This window comes from Callorhinchus milii, unplaced genomic scaffold (genome assembly GCF_018977255.1).
Source record: "Callorhinchus milii isolate IMCB2004 unplaced genomic scaffold, IMCB_Cmil_1.0 Scaffold7, whole genome shotgun sequence".
In the NCBI taxonomy this organism is placed as follows: domain Eukaryota; kingdom Metazoa; phylum Chordata; class Chondrichthyes; order Chimaeriformes; family Callorhinchidae; genus Callorhinchus; species Callorhinchus milii.
Window position 1 is genome coordinate 12,836,722 of NW_024704748.1, and position 23,821 is coordinate 12,860,542.

The 23,821-nt window shown below is 41.3% G+C and overlaps 1 long non-coding RNA gene across 1 annotated transcript in view; it reads left to right on the plus strand.

The window, feature by feature from the left end:
* The first annotated feature begins 4,264 nt into the window (after nt 1–4,264).
* LOC121849464 overlaps nt 4,265–23,821 on the plus strand; it is a 34,972-nt gene continuing 15,415 nt past the window's right edge. The window contains exon 1 of the long non-coding RNA XR_006085229.1: nt 4,265–4,296. This is a non-coding gene — a long non-coding RNA (uncharacterized LOC121849464). The remainder of the gene's footprint in view (nt 4,297–23,821) is intronic.

The following is a 23,821-nucleotide window of genomic DNA, read 5'->3' on the forward strand; positions in this document are numbered from 1 at the left end:
TTAATTCTCTCTATTATGCTAACATAGTTTATTTTCAAAAGGTGCAGTGATGACTCTGGTGGTTTTATACAGCAGAATGATGTTGATTACTTTTCTCATTCCTTGGAATATGCAATGAATACAATACTGTTATACATGGTGCTAGTTGTAAAGTTGAACAAAAATGATTTTGCAAAAGAAATCAGACCTCACTATCCTTGAGGTATGACTGGACAATGAAAATGTTGCTGGTGGAAGGTTAATTGTGGTTTTGTTTTGAAAGCAAGATAAGATTCAGTGAACGTCATATATTTGAGTGCAATACTGAGGAAAGCTGCATTGTCAGAGTTGCCATCCTTCGGATGAAATGTGAAACCAAAATCCTGTCTGCCTGGTCAGATGGACATTAAAGATTCTATGATACTATTCAAAGAAAGAATAATCCTTGCATATGATATAGCGTCTCACCATGCCTTTGAAATGTGTTAAAGCACTTCACAGGATTTACTGTAAAGTGGATTGACTGTTATTTTGTGCGTGAAACATTTTTTCACAGGATTTACTGTAAAGTGGATTGACTGTTATTGTGAGAGAAGGCGGGTTATCCATCTTGTTACTAAATATATTTTGTTGCTGCGTACTTGCATGCAATTAAAAAAAATTAAATTATCTCAAGATCCTAATATATGGAAACCATTATCCATGTTGCATAAATTAACTCGGAAAACCAGATCTCACACTGAGCAGGAATCAAACAATCTAAGTTATGTGGTACAGCAAAATTCAATGTTGAACATATCGGAACAGCCCGATATAATTACAATACAATGACAGATGTGTTCGGATAAGGTCTGTACACATTGCATACATTTGTAAATGACTGTGAAAAACACTTCTTTCATTGCAGTTTGAAATACTTTGTGGCAAATCAATTATTGCAGGGAATAAAATATTAAGAAAATACAGAGCACGTGTTTGTTTATTTACCCATGAATTAACCAGTGATATGCAGTGAATATAAACCAAATGTGAACTTGATTTCAACTGCTTTGCCTTCCTTTTTGTGAAAACAAATACGAGCGCTAGTACACTCTGTGTGTCTGTGACATGTATTGCCCAGCAAGGCACAAGTTGATCTGATTCTCAAAGCCCAATTCTCTTCATTTAACTGCAAAATCTAGCTTTTATGGTTACAAATATTAACTAATTCAAACAATGCAGCAAAAGCCATTTGGGTTACATTATAGCTGATCTCAGATCATTAAAAAGCTCCCTGCACTTATAATAATAATCCTTGCATTTGATATAGTGCCTTATCACGTTGTTGAGACGTCTCAAAGCGCGTTACAGAATATATTGTAAAGTGAATTAACTGTGTATTTTGTAGGCGAAAATGCCTTTTTATCAAGCATAACCCACGACTGCAAAGACAGTGAATACTGTTTCTTTTTGCCTCCACAGCCCTTGCTCTGTATTAATTTAAACTGTGAGTGTTCACATCCTCTCTTGTTCACAGTGTTCATTACATGTGAAGTGAAATCAGTTCCAGCTCAGGAAGGTTCAGGAGGATGTACTGCCTTTCCTTCTGTGAGTTAATTGCAACATTTAGCCTAATTTACTTTCAGTGACTGAGTACAGAATAGCTTTTCTTCCCTTTCTTGTCTTTTCCATTGCAAGTGTTGGGTTGGGGTTGGGTCAATGTTGCAAAACAAAATCAGTTTTGAAGCCGGAATAAATAATCTTTTGATATTTTCCAACTTGCATTTGAGTTCAAGATTTTCTGAAAGTACCTGTGCTGTGAGGATGTACCCCATTAAAAAAAAAGCTGTCTGTGTACTTCCAACAGCTTGCTGACTTCTGGGGAGGAGGGTAACCAAAGAGCACCCCAAAAATGTATATACGGTAAACATGTGCGCGTACAGTGCACATTGGGGCGCCTTCCGATAGCGGCCTTATCAGGGTGTGCGCGGACATGCACGTGGATGCGGTGTACACAGGGGAAACTCCCAACTGCTTTAAAGTGAGCGTCTGAAAAAAAAACTACTTGCGGGGAAGGAATATACCGTAACCAACGGAATGTGTTTCGTATTGGGAGAAAAGGGGAAAAAAATTGTAACAGAAGATGTTGTGTTTTGTTTGGGGTTTCAGTTATACTAAATATATTTATTTTCAAAAACAAAGGGAGGAGGGTCTTTATATAGGGAGGGAGGGAGGGAGGGAGGAGATCAACAATCATCGATGAGCCACGATCCAATTATCCGCATAGATTTTTCAGATTTCAGTCCCATCTGAAAGTGCTGGGTCGTGCATAACAGGGGCTGCTAACGCATATCTGCCTTGATCTGAGGACTGAAATGGACATATGTTTAATGAAATAGTCCCCCAACCCACCCACACCGTTTTACTCCCAACACGGAAAAATCAATCGATCGATCGAACCCTCCCTCCCATAGGTCCAGAAACCAATTCCCTTTAGCTTGATCAGGATTAACCAAGGAAACCAGGAATCATTTGCAAAAAGATCCATTGGCAAAGTTCCCTCAATGTTTCTGTTCCCCACCTGCTCTCGCTCAACCATTTGACTTTAAAAAAATCTTGATTTTGGGGGGTGGGAAAACACCTCAAGTTACCTCTTTTTGTGTACTTTGTGGAGTCCTGTAGCTCAGTGGTTAGAGCACTCGCTTTGCAAGCGGGAGACCTGGGTTCGATTCCCAGCAGAGCAAAACCTTGGGCAAGTTTTCTTACTCCACATGCCTGATAATACTCCCTCAAAAAAAAACCAGTAGTAAATTGGTCACTTCAATTCACGGCTGTTTGTGGGACATTGCTGTGCGCAATTGGCTGCCGCGTTTCGCTCCCACAAAATATAGTCAATTCACTTTACAGACTATTCTGCGAAGCGCTTTGAGACGTCGAGAAGACCCGAAAAGCGCTATTATCAAATGCAAGGATTATTATTGTGGGGTGGGGGTGGGGGGGAGGGGGGGGGGGGGTCAGATTGTGGGGATGGTGGAGAGAGGGTCCAGAGGTTGACCGCACGGGAATGACAACTCTTGTTTAGTAAATAAGTGTGTGTGTGGGAGGGAGGGAGAGTGAGAGTGAGAGAGTGGCTTTGCAATCACAACTGCTCAATTGTACATTGTGAGTATGTATTTATTATTTTATTATTTTTTTAAAATTTATTTTTATATTTTTATCTATTTATTTAAAACGATACGTTAGCGCAACACTCCTAAAGGTGGAGATGCCATCGCTCTCCCCCCCCCCACCCCCAGGGGTGGGTGGGGGTGTGTGTAAGCCAACAGAGCGGGTACCCCTGTAGGGAGTGGGGGCTGAGTGGGGGCTCAGATCTCTGCTGTAATTCAGACTGACGTCCGGGCAGCGACTCCGATACACCGCTGTGGTGACGTTCCCTTTCCGACCAAACCAAACCCTCTGCTGGAGGGTGAAAAGGTACAATCTCCCCCCCCCCCCCCTCTCCCCCCCCTCTCTCTCTCTCTCTCTCCCCCCCATCACCAACACCCACCCACTGTTAATCCCTACGGACGGAGTGAGTGGGTGAGTGAGTGGGTGAGTGAGTGGGTGGGAGTTGCAGTGTCTCTCTCTGTCTGTCTCACTCTCTGGTTGGAGTTTTGTTGGTGTTTTGCTGACTCCCGCTGTTGGTTGGTTGGTTGGTTGGGGAGAGGGGGAGAGAGGGGGAGGGAGGGAGGGGAGGGGAGAGAGAGAGAGAGAGAGGAGATCTCCCCTCCGAGTTGAATGGTCGGTGCTGGGAACCCACGTCTGTGCTGATTGTAACCGCTTCTCAGATGATGGCGTGTTGTTGAGAGCCCCGCGGGCTGTGCTGTGCTGTGCTGGGGCTGTGCAGGGCATTGCATTGCAGGGCAGGGGCTGTGCAGGGCATTGCATTGCAGGGCAGGGGCTGTGCAGGGCATTGCATTGCAGGGCAGGGGCTGGCGGTGAGGGTGGGGGGTGTTGTGTAGTGAGGAGGAGGAGGAGGAGCAGCTTCCCTTCCCTTCCCTTGTGTGACTTGTCTGTGTGTTTGCGCTCGGAATCCCCGCAGTTTTATTTTATTCTCTACCCCCCCACCACAACCCCCCCCCCCCCCCACAACCCCCCCCCCCACCCCCCCTCCCCCCCAACCCAAACCACCACCACCGACACCTCGCCCTCCCCTCCTGCCTTTGGATCGGCGCAGATCGCAAGAAGCCCCACCAGCAGCAGCACCACCAGCACCAGCACCACCACCAGCAGCAGAAGTCCCCCCCCCACCACCACCCAACCAACCAACCAACCTCCCACCATCACCACCACCACCAGGTACGTTGCGTTTGCGTTGCTTTTGCGGAAGAGAGAGAGAGAGAGAGGGAAGGGAAAGGGTTGGGGGGTGGGGGGGGGGGTTGGAAAGGAAGTTCAAGGCGCTGTGAATGGGCACAGCGAACAAAGTGACTCTCTGAGTGACACTGTGACCACCCGGGGGGGGGGGGGGCAGGGGAGAGGGGGCAGAGGGGCAGGGAGGGGGCAGGGGAGGGCAGAGGGGGCAGGGGAGGGGCAGAGGGGGCAGGGGAGGGGGGGGGGGCAGAGGGAGGGGGGCAGAGGGGCAGAGGGGAGGGGGGCAGAGGGGCAGGGGAGGGGGGCAGAGGGGGCAGGGGCAGAGGGGGCAGGGGGAGGGGGGGCAGAGGGGGCAGGGAGGGGGGGGCAGGGGAGTGGGGCATTACCCTGAGTGGCTTTGCCACCTTGTAGTAAACAGTGGCACCATCACTCACTCACTCACTCACTCACTCACTCACTCCATCACTCACTCACTCACTCTCCAGCCGGGCTGACTGGCTCACTCAGCCACACTCTCTGGCAGGTCAGACGTTGCCGCTTTGCTTTGGGATCAGGTTTAGATGAAGACTTCGGTCTGTGTCTGTGTCTGTGGGTTTTTTTATCCCGGTTTTAGGGAGGAAAAGCGAGATCGTAATGCAAGAGCGAAAGAAAGAAAGAAAGAAAGAGAGAGAGAGAGGGAGGGAGGGAGGGACTAAGAGAGATCAGCCAAGTCTGGATCACCCCGGGCCCCGAGTCTCTTTCTGTTGCTCGGCTTCGACTATCCGGGCCTCAGAAACTCACTCACTCACTCACTCACTCACTCACACAGCCAGGCTCTCACTCACTCTCTCACTCACACAGCCAGGCTCTCACTCACTCACACACTCACTCTCTCACTCACTCACTCACACAGCCAGGCTCTCACTCACTCTCTCACTCACACAGCCAGGCTCTCACTCTCTCACTCACTCACTCACTCACTCACTCACTCACTCACTCACACAGCCAGGCTCTCACTCTCTCACTCACTCACTCACTCACTCACTCACTCACTCACTCACTCACTCACTCACACAGCCAGGCTCTCACTCTCTCACTCACTCACTCACTCACTCACTCACTCACTCACTCACTCACACAGCCAGGCTCTCACTCACTCACTCACTCACTCACTCACTCACTCACTCACTCACTCACTCACTCACTCACTCACTCACTCACTCACTCACTCACTCACTCACTCACTCACTCACTCACTCACTCACTCACTCACTCACTCACTCACTCACTCACTCACTCACTCACTCACTCACTCACTCACTCACACAGCCAGGCTCTCACTCACTCTCTCACTCACACAGCCAGGCTCTCACTCTCTCACACTCTCTCACTCACTCACACAGCCAGGCTCTCTCTCACTCACTCACTCACTCACTCTCTCACTCTCTCACACAGCCAGGCTCTCTCTCACTCACTCTCTCACTCTCTCACACAGCCAGGCTCTCTCTCACTCACTCACTCTCTCACACAGCCAGGCACTCACTCACTCACTCACTCACTCACTCACTCTCTCACACAGCCAGGCTCTCTCTCACTCACTCACTCACTCTCTCACACAGCCAGGCTCTCACTCACTCTCTCACTCACTCACTCACACAGCCAGGCACTCACTCACTCACTCACTCACTCACTCACTCACTCACTCACTCACTCACTCACTCACTCACTCACTCACTCACTCACTCACTCTCTCACACAGCCAGGCTCTCTCTCACTCACTCACTCACTCACTCACTCACTCACTCACTCACTCACTCACTCACTCTCTCACACAGCCAGGCTCTCACTCACTCACTCACTCACTCACTCACTCACTCACTCACTCACACACTCACTCACACAGCCAGACTCACTCACACAGCCAGGCTCTCTCTCTCTCTCTCTCTCTCTCTCACTCACTCACTCACTCACTCACTCACTCACTCACTCACTCACTCACTCACTCACTCACTCACTCACTCACTCACTCACTCACTCACTCACTCACACAGCCAGGCTCTCTCTCTCTCACTCACTCACTCACTCACTCACTCACACACTCTCTCACTCACTCACTCACTCACTCACACAGCCAGACACTCACTCACTCACTCACTCACACACACACACACTCACTCACTCACTCACTCACTCACTCACTCACTCACACAGCCAGGCTCTCACTCACTCACACACTCACTCTCTCACTCACTCACACAGCCAGGCTCTCTCTCTCTCTCTCTCTCTCTCTCTCTCTCTCACTCACTCACTCACACAGCCAGGCTCTCACTCACTCACACACTCACTCTCTCACTCACTCACACAGCCAGGCTCTCACTCACTCACTCACTCACTCACTCACTCACTCACACAGCCAGGCTCTCACTCACTCACTCACTCACTCACACAGCCAGGCTCTCACTCACTCACACACTCACTCTCTCACTCACTCACACAGCCAGGCACTCACTCACTCACTCAGTTGATGAACTGAACAGCAAAGTTGTTCTGGGGGGTTTTCCGAAAGGGTTTGATTTCTGATGTGCTGTGCAATGAGCACAATGCGCGTATTGTGTGTGTGTGTGTGTGTGAGAGAGAGAGAGAGAGAGAAAGAGAGCGTTTCGCTTCCTCGCTTGTATTTGGTGTGTGTGTGTGTATGTGTGGTGTGTAATCTCGTAAATTTCGTGCTGCAACGCACTGCGATTACTGTGAAATGAAATGAATCGTCTTCGTTGTGATCGTCAATAACACAAAAGCAGAACTCGCGCACCTCGTGCTTTGCTGGAGGGGGTCTTCAAACCCAGGCGGCACTTCTGGTTAAATCTGTTACCCGAAGGGGTCGGTTATCTCATATCAAAGCGGTCGTAGGTTTGAGCTGTATCCTGAGTTGAAATGCCTCTTAGTCTCAACAGCTGTGCAGTTTTGGTACTTGATCCACAAGGGAAAGGCGCACATTCGATAGGGGCAGATCATTATCCCTCCACAGGAATACAAAGAGTGGCTTTTTTTTTCCCTTCTACGCTTTTTTTTAAAAAAAAGATATTTAACAAAGTTTGCCCGTTATCTTGAACTTGAAGGTGAAGGGATGCACATTGCATATTGCAGGGCCAGCAATGTTCAGCCAAGTCGAAAGTTTCCTCGGAACGGGGGGGGGGGAAAAAACAGAGTGCAGTATCTGCTGGATTTTCGAAGTCGATTTTAGTGCACATTAAATGCATACGATGGGGTTGGAGCACATTAAGTGTAAGAGCTACGAGCCTTGTTTTGGGACTGCCGTTGTTTATAAAAAACAATTGGTTGTTTTGATAAAAAACAATAACATATAGATGTCGTTGCTACTCTTGTGCATATACTATGGTTTGTGAAATTGACCCAAGAGGCATATCACCTTAATATTGTAGGAGCTCCTCCTGCCTTCAATGTTCAGAATTCTTCTTCCTGTTTTATCATCCTGAGCTAATCTGACTGTGGCATTTTCCACTTATCTTCGATCTCATCCTCCTATTTCTGGCACAATTCTTCAGTCCTTCCATCCTGTATTTTGCCGACGAAACACACAGTCACTACACTTTCCAGTAAACCTGGCAAGCAAGTTGCGACGATATCCCGAGGCACTATGTCAAGTGCAAGTGTCATTATTATCCACCTTTAATGTTCAGTTCCTTTACAGCTTTATCCAATTCCTTGTATTTAACATCACCTTGTCCTTTACATTTTCTTCACCATCTCATTATTTTGACCATTTTTCACAGCATCTTTGGTTTCTTAGCTACCTTTTGATTTCCCCTGTGATACAAACAAGAGCTGTTTTAAAGTTGTTTTGACATTTTTCAATAGTTCGTTTTTCAGGTACTCTTTGTTTATCCCATTCAATTCAGCCAGGTGTCAGCATGGCTCACTTGTAGCAGTCTTCTTCTGAGTCAGAAGGTTATGGGTTCAAGCCCCACGTCAGGACTTTGTGCTCACAGCCTCACGGTCTTCAATACAGTGTTGAAGCACATCACCAACTACAATTCAATACACTGCATTGTACAGGGTGACGTGCTGCAGATGAAACATTACACCAAGGCCCTGTCTGTCTGTTTTAATGATAATAATAATCCTTGCATTTGATATAGCGTCTTATCACGTCTTTGAGACATCTCAAAGCACTTCACAGAATATACTGTGAAGTGAATTGATGTATATTTTGTAGGCGAAACACTGCAGCCAATTGCACACAGTAGTGTCCCACAAACAGTCATGAATTGGAAGTGACCAATTCATTATTATTATTTTTTTGAAGGAATTATTACCCCCGGAAAAGTGTTCCACCAATCGACGAACAACCGGGTTCCTACTTACTGTTAGGTAAACAGAGGTGTGTGGAGTATGGAAACTTGCCCAACATTTCGCCCTTCCGGGAATAGAACCCAGGTTTCTCATTTGTAAGGCGAGAGCTTTAACCACTGAGCTACAGGACTCCTGTAGAAATCAAATTGGCCAAAGGGTAGTTTCATCCAAACCTCCCTTGTGATCTTCATTAAAACCATCAATATTAATGCTTATGAAAGTTGTGCCTTTAGGATTGGGAAGAAAAATACAACAAATGGTTGTATTAAAGAGGGAGATATTTTATCTGTTAAAGACATCAAAGCTAGATTTGCAGAAATTACAACATATTTCCTTGTTTAAGATATGAAGAAAATGTGAACATTATAAGTCGTTCAAGAAACCGGTGGATAATTATCTCAGAAGCTAAGCATGTTTCTGTAAAATATGTAGAGATACTTGAGGTGGTACAGGATATGGCAAAAATTGCTGTACAGAAATGACTCAGTTCTGTAACGTAACACAGCAAAAAATCTTACCAATAAACTTCACATCTGTATTTATAACATACTGCAAAAACTTAAGTGGCCGGTGTGTGCAGCACATAAAGCCATAACTAGGGTGAGCACTCATGAAAATGTGCTGCTACAAATATTAGCATAAAGAGAAAACTGGATTGTGGATGAAGCCAAGATCATTTTGATTTTTGAAGCTGGAGATAACAGAAATGTAAAGTGTTAGACAAACACTAATTAGATGACTGACAAAACATTGACATTAATAGAAAAGTCAAGACTTATTGCAAACCTTTACTGAGAACAGCAAACAGCAGTAAGCGTTGCAACTGATGGATTAAGAGAATCAGAAGAGGTGCGAGATGTTCATGCAGTGATAGCCTTTGCAATCGATTAGGATGGTTCCACTGAGATCATTGATGTTTGCCTCTTGCAAGTTATCCTAACTTAAAAGCCCAGTCTTGAAGGCACACACTCTTTAAGATTTTTGGTAAGTGAATGCTACAGGTAAGATTTGTTTGGCACACATTTTCCTTTGATAATTGGATCTGGTCCTGGTGAGCACCCTCAAAGCAAATCCCATTTAAAACTCGTCTTCGGCATATCTGTTCATGCCCACTTGTCTCACTAATCAAAAGGCATATTGCAGACCTTCAAGGTTTCCTCAAGATTGACTTCATATCTCTTCTTAGGCATTCCCTCGGGACCGTTTTTGTCTCTGAAATTGGGAAGAATATGTACACGGCATTTGATAGGCTTCAATCAGTCATTGGTACAATTCTAGTATTTAGGAGTGTGTCCCCCATTTGATGTTCATAATGGGGTGAAACAAGATTGCATTCTCCCACTCAGTCTTTTTAATATATACTCAAAATTCATTATGAGAGACAGGCTAGATGATTTAGAAGCAGGATTCAAGATCGATAGAGCATTGACAAACAACCAAAGGTGCAAGGATGATACAGTACTGATTGCTGATATAAATTAGATTACAAGGTAAAGCAGACATGTTTGGAATATGGATTTAAAATAATTGTTATGGAGATTCAACCATCATTAATCACAAAGAATGAGGGCTTCCTAAAAAAATACTTTGGAGAACTATATGGAAATTGAGCCTAGCAGAGAAAATTGTCTACAAGACAAGGGAGTGTTTATGCAAGTGTAAAATCAAACTGACTAGCAGATTCTCAAGTGTGGTCAACTGCATTGAACCCTCAGCCTTCAAATCTGAAATAAGATGATTGGAAGTGTCTTCGTTCTGGTACTGCTGTTATGTGCTGAAGGGTCCTTCAATTATCACAAAACAGAATTGATGAAGATGATGACTGTGGGAATAATGACATGTTGCAATCTAACACCAATGCTATCCAACTTTATATTCTGTATTTGTTTGAAATATAAGAGCTTCACTGGTCTATTTGACCCAGGGGAGGAGAGCATCATGATTAATCCCATCCTGATCCAAAGTCGATACATGTGCACTTTTCAACAACGTCACAGAATAATGATCAGGAGTAGGAACCTTTGCCTCCTTAACTCAAGGTGTACTGACACCAATCGAGGCAACCTAACGTCTGCTTCAACCAACTTAGTACTTTCAAATTTGTACTTTTTAAAATTAATTTGTATTATACTTAATGTTACAAGACAATTAGGGAGTCCAGAGCTTTATTATTGAATGTTAATTTGCTTTTAAAACATTAGATTATTGTCTTGCTTTAACTTTAGTTCCACATGAGATAAAAAAACTATTGCATCTACATTTTTTTATTTACAACAAGATACAGTATTATTAAAATACATTCCCAGCCCCCTTTTATCTGTGTTCAGAGTGGGTTGTGTCTATTTGGGTTCGGCCCCTCTGTGAGTTAGGGCCCTGGTGATTCTACAATTTTATTCATTCAATCTGTGCTGTTTATGTTTGTCCTGGATGGCAAGGCAGGTGGCTGCAGGATACTTTTCAAGAAGTGGAATAACCATATTTAATGTTTACAAGACATGGTTAATTTGTTACTGTACTGAAATGCTATCCTGCGTGAAGGGTGCTATATAAATGCAAGCTATTGTTGTTTTTATAAGGATGTATTTCCCACTCAGTTCCATAATTAGTTGCAATTATTTGTTTGTACGTTTAATGTAACCTAACCTTGTTTAAAAAGTGTAAATTGCATTATTGTGTCCACTATTGTGCGTATATTTTCCAATCTGTTGCTCTAATTTAAATGATCTACTTGTAGAAATATCTGGTATTGCACCTTAGATTTTTGTGATTTGCAACCCGGTTGACTTTTATCATTCAACATCATATGAAAACAACAAATCCTTGGAATGTGCATTTGGTCTTATACTGCTGGAGACATCAACACCGAGATTAGCTTGGTTGCTAAGCGCTTATTTTTATAAACGCCTACATGTGGGGTTCTTAGATTGAATTCCAATTCCCAAATTTATTTTGCACGTCCACTTCGAGTCGAAGCATTTATGCAAACCTCTGGGCACCCAGTGATGTGTATCCACCCAATTTACGTGATAGGGGAGATTCCATAGTGATTGAGCAGTAGTCAACTGCACACGTGCAAACTCGTGCATGCACCCTTGTCTGAAAGTTATATTTGTGACTTTATTTTCTCATTATGAGACCTTCTTCAATGGCTGGGGATGGTGCATTAAACTCAGCAAACAGATCCACAGCTAATCCCATACATAGACTGAACGCTCAGTTTGCCCATAGCCATAAAATGGGGCAACCTTTTCTGCTGGAGACAGCATTGACATTGCTTCTAGCATAATAATGATCCTTGCATTTGATATAACACCTTATCAAGTCATTGAGATGTTTCAAAGTGCTTTGCAGAATACATTGTAAATGGATTGACTGTATTTTGTGGGTGAAACATGACAGCCAATTGTAGCCAGCAGTGTCCTACAAACAGTTATGGATTTAATGATCAATTTATTTTTTGAGGGATTATTACCCCCAGAAAACAATCCACCAATTGACTTAGGCAAGCGTACTAACCACTGCTGTACAGGATTCCACTGCTATTCCACTCCATTGCTGCCTCCGAATGCAAAATTGCAGGTGAAAAGCACTGTTGACTTTAAAGTTGGTGTTATAATAATTATAATAATAATATAAACACTAGAAGGTGACCTTCGATGGTATAAATTGCTATGAAATAGGAATAAAAATCAAATGGGATTGAATTTTAATTTGGTTTGCATCTTCCTTTAAGCGCTCTGAAACGTCGTCCGGCATGGAGGGCGCTATATAAATCCAAGTTGTTGTTGTTGTTCCTTTATTCCGTAACGTCTTATCACATTCCTGTAGGTTGGAAGGCTGAGAACAGGCAGTCCTCAATATAAGAAATGTCAATGATTATTGGCGGTTCAACTAAGAGGCCTCATTTAACTGAAAGAAGAGACCAATTCCTTTCAAAGAAGATAACTGATCATTAATGAGTAGTAGTGCAGGAAACGTTCAGTTTTTACTTTGGAGATAAAATAATTCAGATTGACTAGCATTGTAATGTTTGCTATTTAGATGTGCTTTGTGCCTTTAGCTTTCTATATCAATGGTCAGTAATGTACTGGACTGTATTGTTTATTCAGTTTTTTATAAGCATCAAATTAGATTTGGAAATGCACGTATCGATATGCAAGGCTGGATATGTAAATTATATTTTGTAATTTTAGTCTGTTTAACACTCCGTGGCACTTACAAGCATAATTGTGCTGTTTTGGAATAAATTTCAGTGGTTTAATTTGTGTGTGTCCTGCTGTGTTTCGATCTACATTGTTTCAGTTGCCATGATGACTAACTGAACTCCTCTGTCTTCACTCCTCTATCTTCACTCCAAAGTCATCAGCAGAAATACTACAAAAGGGTGAAAGAGCCTTTCTACACTTTAGCATTGCTATAACTGTCCATTTATTTAGGAAGTGTTTCAGTGAAACCTGGCTCAAATTTCTTTTGAAAGAATTGTGGTTATTTGGTACAGTATTGGCAATCTGGATGTATGTACAATTTATTTCTATTCCCCCTCCTCTCTGTGTTTTATTTGTACATGAGTAAGCATAAATAGCCACCCGCACGTGCTCTCTCTCGCTCTCTCTCGCTGTAAAGCTGGATTAGATTGAAGAGGAGATCTTGAAATGAATTTCCATTTGGAAAAGTAGGTAGAAATTAGTTATATAAATAAAAATCAATTTACTGTTATAGAATAGGATGTGATAGAATAGGATGGAAACATAGCTTTAAAAAACATATACAACAGATGGGAGTACTTTAAACAGAGAGAACAGTATTTCTACCTAAGCCTTTTAAATGCTAGTTACTTAGTGGTATGTGTTTTGGGCTCAAGTACAGTTACAATATGTCACAAAAGTTTTGCTTGTCCCAAATATTGCTTTTGTTTGGTATGTTTGTAGTGTTTCTAACGTAGAACAACGGTACAGTACAATGTTCTTTGATACATTTTGCAGATACAAAGTGTCTTCAAAGTATCTTTTTTTTCTCTCTCCTGGGCTTGAGTACACAGCAGTTGCCTAGTTATGGAATCAATGAGCTGTTACTGTGGGATGTGCCTCACTCTTCAGGCTGTTGGCTGTGGTGCTGGAGGGATGTTTGTTTCCAGGCATTCGTACAGTTTTCCAGCATTAACACATTTGAGATGAAGGAAACTGTTCAAACCAACTGGCTAGTTACTCCTTTGGGGAAGACTCTGCAAGCAGCTATATACGATTCAGTTCATTTTTATGCTGAACTGTGAACTTCCTTCTAACACAGCATGAATACATATGAGCAGTTCTGGAGAAGGTCCATGCAGATGTTTGTTTTGTAATATCAATGAAATCAACGTTCCTTCCACCCCCTCTTTCTCTCCCCTTCCCCACCCTGTCAGAAGGTGACTTCTGGAGAGAAGCAAACACACATTCATTAGAGAAAACCTCTTATGTCTCATCCACTAAACTGTTGTGTTCAGTGTGTAGGACTTTTACATGTCTGTTTGGCTTCCCACATTTTGTAGTTTTTTTCCTTCTTGCAAGCAGTCTGAGGACACAAACACATTTCACATTTTTTGACCTCCTGCCTCAATATTGATGTCAGCACTATATTACTGTGATAGCTTGGTAACCTTGGTAACTAATGAACATCTTGTCTTCTTGTCTGTTTTTTTTAAATTGATGGCTTTAGAAGTTTTGGGATCACTTGACCTGAGGCAGACCTGTGGAGATGCCATGCCATAATTGTGGAGTACTGAATTAACATTGCTTTGCTTTAGGTTGAGTCAGAAGGCCCCTGTATACTGAGAAAGTCCTTAGTTGATCGATTTTCTCTCCTCTGCTGAAAGCTCTGACATTTGCTGGGAGACTGTCCCTTGGTTGCACAGAGTTACATAGAGTGTTGCAAGACAACAACAGGCCAGTCTGCCCACTGAATCAATGTATTTATATGTCACACACAAGCCCCCACCCCTCCTAGACCCCTCTATTCCCTTCTCACTCATGTAGCTTTTGCTTTGCGAAGATAATAATAATAATAATCCTTGCATTTGATATAGTGCCTTATCATGTCTTCGAGACAAATATACTGTAGAGTGAATTGCCTGGATATTTTGTGGGTGAAATGATTGATCTGGATAGATCAATACTGGGAACAGGAACTAATTTCTTCCCTCCTTTTCCCCTCCCCATCCCCGTCCAAGCAGCACTCAAGCTAATTGTAGCACGTAACTCAAGTCTCATGAGATCAGCTAACTCAGTGCAGACTGGGATTTGATCCTCTGATCTTCTTGTCTGTCTGGTCAATGGGGTTGTCATTCATATTTTATTAAATAAATTATTGACTGATCCAAATTTGAATAAAATTTAAATACCGTGAGTTCAAAATCACTCAAAACACATACGAATACAGATTGGCTATTACCATGAGAAATAACTACAGTTGCTGTAATTTATAACCCAAACTAAATGTAAGCTTGCTGTCTAATGTGAATGCATTTGTGGAGAGGGATTAAATACTTCAAACAGAAAATTCAAATGTAAGAAAACATGAAATTGATCCTCTCTCGCAATTTAAAAAAAATGAAACAGAGTTTGAAACTACCGTTGAGAACTTGCATGCTACTTACTGAGAAGTTGTGCAAAACCAATGTTAACATTGCAGCCCCTTCTCGTGACAAAGCCACAAAAGCTGCAGGTTATATGTAAATTTCATCTGAATGTTATAAAACAGGATAGTTTATGTTAACCTTAACCTGTTTCTTGGACCTAAAATCCACCCTTATTTAAAAATACGGTACAGGTATTTGCTTCCTGGTTGGAAGTGCAAAAATAATTTAGTTTCTAGCAGAACAATGCTACTCAGGACGCCCAGTATCAGGTTGTTTGGACCGGTGAAAGAAGGGAGTGTGAGATACATGTCACTTTGAAGCACCCAATCATATTTGTTCTTAAATGATTTATATTAGTACCTGAATGTAACTCCTAAGTATCTACAGGCAACATATTCATTATGGCCGACTCTGAAGAGTCTACAGAGAGAGGATTTGACTGTTGATAACGTTTTGTAAACAAAAAGAACTGGAGAACTCTCTGGTTAGATAGTATGGTGGGGGGGGGGGGGGGGGGGAGATAGGTGAATGGGACTAATTGATTGCTCTTTTAAAGAGCCAATAGAGACACAATAGAGACACAATGGACCTTTTCTGTGGTATAAAAGGCTAGTTCTTTGCTCCAGTGAGAAGCCAATACAGTACATGTACAGGTGGAAATCTTATGTCTACACATTTTGTTTTAATTATGGCAGTGTGGTATGTGTCTTTGATTAACTCTTAATTTTAGATGCATTGGGCTATTTTCTTTCTGTAATCAAGATTATTGGGTTAGAATATTAAATGGGAAAAAATACCGGCTACCTGAGAGTGATTGCAAGGCATTAATCTAATTGAGAAGTTCAGATGGTTGTGCTCAGTTAAACCAAGACCTTGGGAATGATAAAGCAGTGATCTAAACAAGGTGCTGTGATTATCTGAACACAAGAGAAAATCGCAAATGTTTTTACTTTAAATTAATTGTTCAAACTAGATTACCATCTCTCGCAGTGGGCCTTGTCCCATACCTTGTACAATTGAGTTCACCACTGAAGCTTAATGTGCATTGGACTTATAGATGACATGTGCCCTTAAATATATTTGAATTTTTGATTAAAATTGAACTTTTTTTATCCTCCTGTTTTTCCACTGTTCTTCTAAAGTAGCTCACTCATGTTGGCGTATGTTTACACAAGCCTGGATGTCCTTCAGCTCACCTAATAAGTGACTATACTTAATTTGTCAAGTTAGATGTGGAGTATTGTCATCTTATTCAACCAATAGGACATCCTGTCCTAATCCCACATTGACACGTGTGGGTTTGACTGAACAACGATCAGGAAGGGGAACTTCAAGGCTGTTGTGTTTTACTCCCTAAAGTAGGGCAATGGAAGCCAGTTGTTTTACTCCCACTAACAACCAGGTACTTTAACACAGACTGGAGTTTGAATTGAGGTGAAGGTTTGTGTGAGTCAGTGGACAGTCTAGCTTGACAATTGGATAAGTACGTGCATTATCAGCATCACAAAATCCAAGTAGTCACTTATGCGACTGGTCGAGTGGTCAGTATTGTAATGTGCACTCTTTTTTTAAAAAAATAACTTTTTATTGTGTGCTTTAAGTGTGCAACCCTAAGTGTTCAGCGGTTTGGGACGTCCTCCCGACATGAAAGGTGCTCTATAAATGTAATTTTGTTGTTGTTGTGTGTACAGCATCAAACCAAGGTCCTGCCTTCATCGCCTCACTTAAAGATCGTGTGACACCATCCAGAAAGAGAAAGAAGTTTTCTCTGATAGCCCAGCCTACAATCCTTCACATAAATTGATGGTTATTCATCTTGTGGCTTTTTGTTTCTTTGCTGTTTGCAAAATGCTTGTCTACAAAAAAACAGTTGCAGCACTTAATTACCGTAATGTTTTGAGTTGTTTTAACATAGACACTAAAAAAAGCATGACTTCTTTCTTACAAACAATTGCAATGCTGACAATTCAAATTAATCTGTATTCTTAATTTTTATAGGGTGCTTTATTCCATTTGTTTTGTTCCATAACAACTGTAGATTATTTTTTTGTATTATGCTGTGAGAAGGATAGGAGCCAACTCCAGGAAGACATTAGTAAAATGGGCAGACACATGGCAGATGAGTTTCAATGTGGAGAAATGCGAGGTAATGGATTTTGGTAGAAAGAATGAGGGGAGGCAATACAGGCTGGTAATACAATCTTAAGGGGGGTAAAAGAACAGAGAGACCTAGGGGTGCAGGTAAATGAATCCTTGAAGGTGGCAGGACAGGTAGATGAGGCTGTAAAAAGGGCAAATGGGATTCTAGGCTTTATAAATAGGGGCATAGAGTACAAGAGTCAGGAGGTTATGATTAACCTATATAAAACACTGGTTAGGCCTCAGTTAGAATACTGCACCCAGTTCTGGGTACCACACTATAGGAAGGATGTTAAGGCATTGGAAAGGGTGCAGAGGAGATTTACGAGGATGGTATCAGGAATGAGGGACCTTGATTATGAAGAAAGGCTAGTGAGGCTGGGATTATTCTCATTGGAGCAGAGATGGTTACGAGGAGACCTAATAGAGGTCTTCAAAATCATGAGGGGATTTGATAGGTTAGAAAGGGAAAAACTGTTTCCATTGGTGGGTGTGTCAGTGACTCGAGGTCACAGATTCAAAATAGTATCTAAAAGAAGCAGAGGGGAGGTGAGAAGAAATTTTTTCACGCAGCGAGTTGTTTGAATCTGGAATGCATTGCCTGAAAGGGTGGTCGAGGCCGATTCGATAACTACTTTTAAAAATGCGTTGGATGGGTATTTGAGGAGCACGGGTTTGCAGGGTTATGGGGAAAGGGCTGGGGAGTGGGATTGACATTAATTGATGTATTCAAAGAACCGGCACAAACTCAATGGGCCGAATGGCCTCTTTTTGTGCTGTACAATTCTATGATTCTATGATTCTATGCTGAAAACACAACTGTTGTTATAGTAGCATTCCTGAGGTAGCCTGTAACTTCAGTTGTTAGAGTAATGAAAGTTATAGAGCCATTTCACTGACCTCCTGCAATCTCTATTGCATTTGTAAGGATAAAATTCTAGGTTTTTAAAAACATCAAATCTATAACCTATGTAAATGTTTGGCAGCAATTTATTTGGGTGCTTCTGCTGCTGTTTATAACAGTTTCAGCTTTGCTTTTGTGATTTGATATAATTAGAGCCACTCATTTGAATTATTGCCTTGTAACCTGCTGCTGCCAAATATTATCCGATATGTTTTCCAGCTGTCTTTTCAAATAGTTTTCAACCCACATTTGACTCTTATAGTAATGGGGGCAAGGCGAAGTTCTCTTCAGAGCCATTTTGATCGAAAGCAGTTTTTGATGGAGAATACATTTTTTTTAAAGAATCAACTTAATCAGATTGGAGAAATTAGAAAATGTATGATACTAATTAGATCAGTTTGTGATGCCTTCGGCGATTATCTGTCTGTTTTCGTCAATCCGCCCCGCCCTCCCCAATTTAAAGCTGACAGCCCATCTGGCATTGCATTTCCTAGCTGGGTTAACCCTACCACATATTGGCAATCTGTACAAAAATATCTGGCACTCCTTTGAAGTAGCTGATGATTTTTGACTTGGAGATGAGCCTGCATCATTTTTGATTTATCTGCTTTCCCTCTCTATGTATGAACTGTAGTCCTCCATTATTTGGGCTTTGGCATCTTTAGATCAATATTTTAAAAAAAGTATTTCAATCTTTTGTAATGAGCAGTGCAATTTCTCGTGCTTCGTAAGTCTATGAGTCAGTGTTTCTTTGTGTGTGTGTGGTGAAGGGAGAGGGACATTCAGCTGACAATTCTGAAGTATTGCTTCAGTAAGTAGCTCTTTTTTGTTGAGAAAACTTTGCAAGCCAAGTAATTGCTTCCAGGATTTATTTTGATAAGAGAAGGAAAGATATCTTCTAGCTTGTAAGTCCATGTTTTTGCATTAATTGGTCTGTCCATACAGTACAGTAAATGATTTTATTCCCTGCCCTGAATTTCATAGTAACTTTCATAGTGTGTGCAAACACATATTTTTGAAAAAAATCTTTCATTTCTCCTTTTCTTATCAGAGAATGTTACCACATTCTCATCATATTTTGTACATAATCAGCTACGGTATGTTGCAAGGGCAACATTATTGCTTCATAAATATGGCAGACAATAATAATAATCCTTGCATTTGATATAGTGATTTTCATGTTTTCGAGACATCTCCCGACATGAAAGGCGCTCTATAAATGTAATTTTTGTTGTTGTTGTTGTTTAGTGGTATTTTAGTGGAACAATGGTATTTAGTGGAGCTTTACAAAATAACCCCAAAGTGGTTTGACATGAGGCCTTCGTTACAACACAGGCTTTCTGCAAAAAGTAAGGTGTTGTATATGGTTCCTATCAAACCCAAATTAGATAAAAAATGGAAACAATGGAAAGGTCGCTGTCAAGTAGGAGGAGAAAGAAAATTAAAATGTGTTAGTCCAGTGACAGCAATCTACAATTTGGTGTCCCACCTCCATCTTCTGTTTTTAGCAAGGCCTCCAACTTTGCAACATTCTCTTGAGTTTTAAGTGTACAGTGTTGAGTTGACCTGTATTTTCTGGTAAATGGAAAGCCCAGCATTTGAATTATCCAAACCTAATTCTATATTTCTTAAGTGGTCTAGATAACTGGACGTCCACTATACTTGGTGTATTGTCCCATAGTATATTATAATTTTTTTACAAAATCCCATTAACAACTTGCATTCATATAGCGCCCTTCACTCAGGTTGGGATTCAGTGTGCTCATGCAGAGATCAGAATCAATTAAATGCCATAATAACTTTTATTTATCTAAATGCACTAATTTTCTGCATTGGATATTTGCCGAAATTACTTTTATAAGTGCTTCTAATATCAGCTCTGTAATTGAGATGGAGTAGTCCTCAAAATTGATGCGTAGGTTGGTTACAAATAATGTAGTGCTGCAGGCGAGTGTGTGTTGCCGTATTGGTGGAGGGATATTTTTTTTCTGTCTTTAATTCATGTACTAGAAGAGAGATGAGACGAAAAGGAGAAATGGTGCATTGGTCTATTTTAACTGAAAGAAACATTGTGAGCACGATTGTAACCAGAAATTTTAATATGACACCCAATGCTTGTCATATTCAAATAGAAAATGTCAAATTTAATTCTGATATAGTATCGAGGCAGTTTAATTGGTGGGATGAATGTTATCGGTGAGTAGTTGCATCAGAACATCAGCTACTTTGTTTAAAATATTCTTTGCAAATGAATAAATAATAGTAAATAGTAATAAATATTGCATTTGATGCAGGGCGTACAATGTCAAGATCTCAAAATGCTTTCTGTGAAGTGTAGTCACTGTATTTGTAGGCAAACATGGTAGTCAGTTCGCACATAGCAATGTCTTTCATAAACAACCAAGTAAATGAGCGATTACATCTGGGTTGCCCAGGACACCAGGGAATCTTGTTCTCATCTAAACAGGTAGATGGGACCATGATTTAATTTTCATTTTAAGGACAGCTTCTCCGACAATGCAATGCTCTTCCAGCACAGCACTGGAGTGTTAGCCTAGATTATGAGCTCAAAGCCCTGACATGGGACTACAAATCCATTGAATAACGATAATAACAATAATAATTCTTGCATTTGATATAGCGCCTTATCAGGTCGTTAAAACGTCTCTAAGCGCTTCACAGAATACACCGTAAAGTGAATTGATAAAGTGAATTGACGGTGTATTTAATGGGTGAATTATATAGTTGAGTACATTTGTTTTGTGCTGTGCAAATATCTCAGGAGGGGGAAGATGATGAATGATCAGTTTAATTTTTTAGTGTCTTCCCAGGTTGTATTCCATTCCTTATCTAAGAAGGTGACAACTCCTTACAAGCTACTTTCAATTTTGCTGCTTGACAGGCTGATGGAAAGCATGAGATGGTACTCTTACATAACTCCCATCCTTTCTGTAGAGGAATGTTTGGCCTCTTAATCCCTTGAAGTGTGCACAATGGAGAGCTCAAACCACAGCTTCCTTCCTACTGCACTTCCTAAAGCGGTCAAACTTTTACTCCAGAATGTTAGCATCCTTTTTAGCTTGTTACCAGTGCAATTACAAATATTAGTGACATATTAGCCCACCAGGCTGGTGACATATGAGACAACAGTATTTGCTTTTTATTTAACCTATACTTCTTGCTTTTTCTGTTAAAAAGAAAAAAATCACCTGACCTTCCATCCATGCTGCAGGAAAATAAAATCCTTTGGAAATGTTTAGGTGGCACTTAATATTGCATTTTTGTGGTTTGCTGTATCCTAATAGTTTATTTTATTAATTTCCAAAAAGTGGGCCAAATGCAGTAATTTTCACAATCATTCCCTGTTAAAATTCTTCTGATGATATAGCAGTTTTGTGGTTTGCCTCACATCTTATAAAATGGACTCACTCATTAGTTATTTTCCAGAGCATTATAGAGAACTTGCTTTCTTGCTTACTGCAAATGTTGTTTTTCTGTTTTGTTTACGTTATCTAATTTCTACATGTGTTTACTTTGTAGTTCAGCACTTCTTAAGCTGCACAGCAAAATTAATGCTCTTGTTTTATTTGTTTAGTTTCAGTTTGACTTGTTTTGTGACATGAAAGAGTACGTTGGTTCATTATTGCTTTACAGTAGGCTGCTGTGAATGCAGATTTGGGACCGTGGCGAGGGATGGTAGAATACAATCAAATGGAGGTTACTTCTCTGCCACCAGGAGAGAAAATAGGAATGCAGAGTTAATGTGGACCACTGCAGTCTGTGTCCTACAAGTCAAATCAGCAGTGAGATTGATGCCAAGTCACCTACCTCATTTCTGTTAGGAATTGTGTATCAGAAAGGTAATCTGTGCAGAATCTTTATTTTCCTGTTCTTAGCCTAGTTAAGAATTTCAAGTATTTTAAACAAATCAAATTTGGAAGTCGCTGAGTAGAGGAATCTACAGTTTATTACTGAGCATGCAGTGCTGCAGGAAGTTCTGGGTGAGTGTTAAACTGCAGTTTTATTGATTTTTTAAAAAGAATGCATATTAAACTTTTGGGAGGGGGTCATGTGTAAGGAGAGTGAAATAGCACCTAGTGTTGTAGTAAATGATCGGCTCCAGAAATTAATGAAGTCTCTCTGTGTAATGCATGGATTATGAAATACAAAGCTTCTCCCCAGTGTATTATATGTACAATCCACTGATTTAGTGAAAACTTATTTTATTGTCATGATAAGGGCTCCATTCTTGACTTGAAGGTCAATTGTTTGACCTTGTTCCATAACTGCCCATATGCTGGTGCTGATGTGGTTGGACCAGCAGGATTTTGACTAAAGACTTCCCAGGGAAATTGTCTTGCATATGGTTTATCCATTCTTCCAGCAAAAAATGAATACTTTTAAGCAGTATGTGTGTCTAAAATATTACATTGCAGCATAAAGACTAAATCAATCTTTGATCAAGTTATAAATTTAAAAGGAAAGAGCTGTGTGATTTGGAGCATCTGTGCAAAAATTGGCTGCTCCACAGATTTGTCGAAGCTGAACTCTGACCCCATGGTTCTAAACATGCTGATGTTCTGATCATGTTCAGTGTCTGCGAGAGGTGATTGACCAGAGGCACTTTCAGGCAGGGAGGTAGGATCAAAGCACAAGTCCACTTTGCTCTGTAGTGGGTTATTTTAGTGCCCGATTACAAGAAGCCACTGACGGATGTCTGACAGCAAGCAGCTTGTCCTTCCATCTCTTCATCATGTAACATGGTACAAGGTTGGGTGGGGGGCGGGGGTGTTGGGAGGATGGGGAAGTGGTTTTGGTTGTAAGCCAGGAATACTTCTAATATTAAATAGTTTGTGAAATAACGTGCCAGAATTGGAGAGTGCATTTTTAAAGTTGAGGCTCTTCAACAAAGAAAGCGTTAATTTGATAATGCATCTGATGAGTTGGCTTTCCAATCTAACATTAACTGATTTCCAGCATCTGCAGTAATTTTTGTTTTGCTACCATTAACTCTATTCAGAGGACAATATTCTTTCATAACTTAGTAGCAAATAGCTGATACCATACATTGAGCTTGAGTCCTATGGGTAAACTTCTGAACGTGTGTAATGTATACATTACTGTGTAAAGCTTTGGTACAGAGAACATTATTGTATGTGACCTTCCCCTGGCTCAGTATCAAAACTGTTTCAACAGCCAGCAATCAAATGAAGGACCAAATGGTGCTCCTGATGAAATGCAAACCTTGAATTGTCGTCCCAGTAGAACATACTCCACCGTTCTCTAGTCTGTCTGTGTTATAAAGTTACATGCTTGACACGCAGCATAAAAGGAGCAAGCTGACTCGTCACTTGGGAAGAGGAGAAGAGAGTGCACACGCCAATTACAAATGTGTTCAGGGCAAAACCTTATGTCTTCAACAGACAACTTGTGTTTGGATATGTGGATCAATCATAGCTTTAGTTTAAATAACAGACCAAAAACATACACAGACTCCTTTGTTTTGC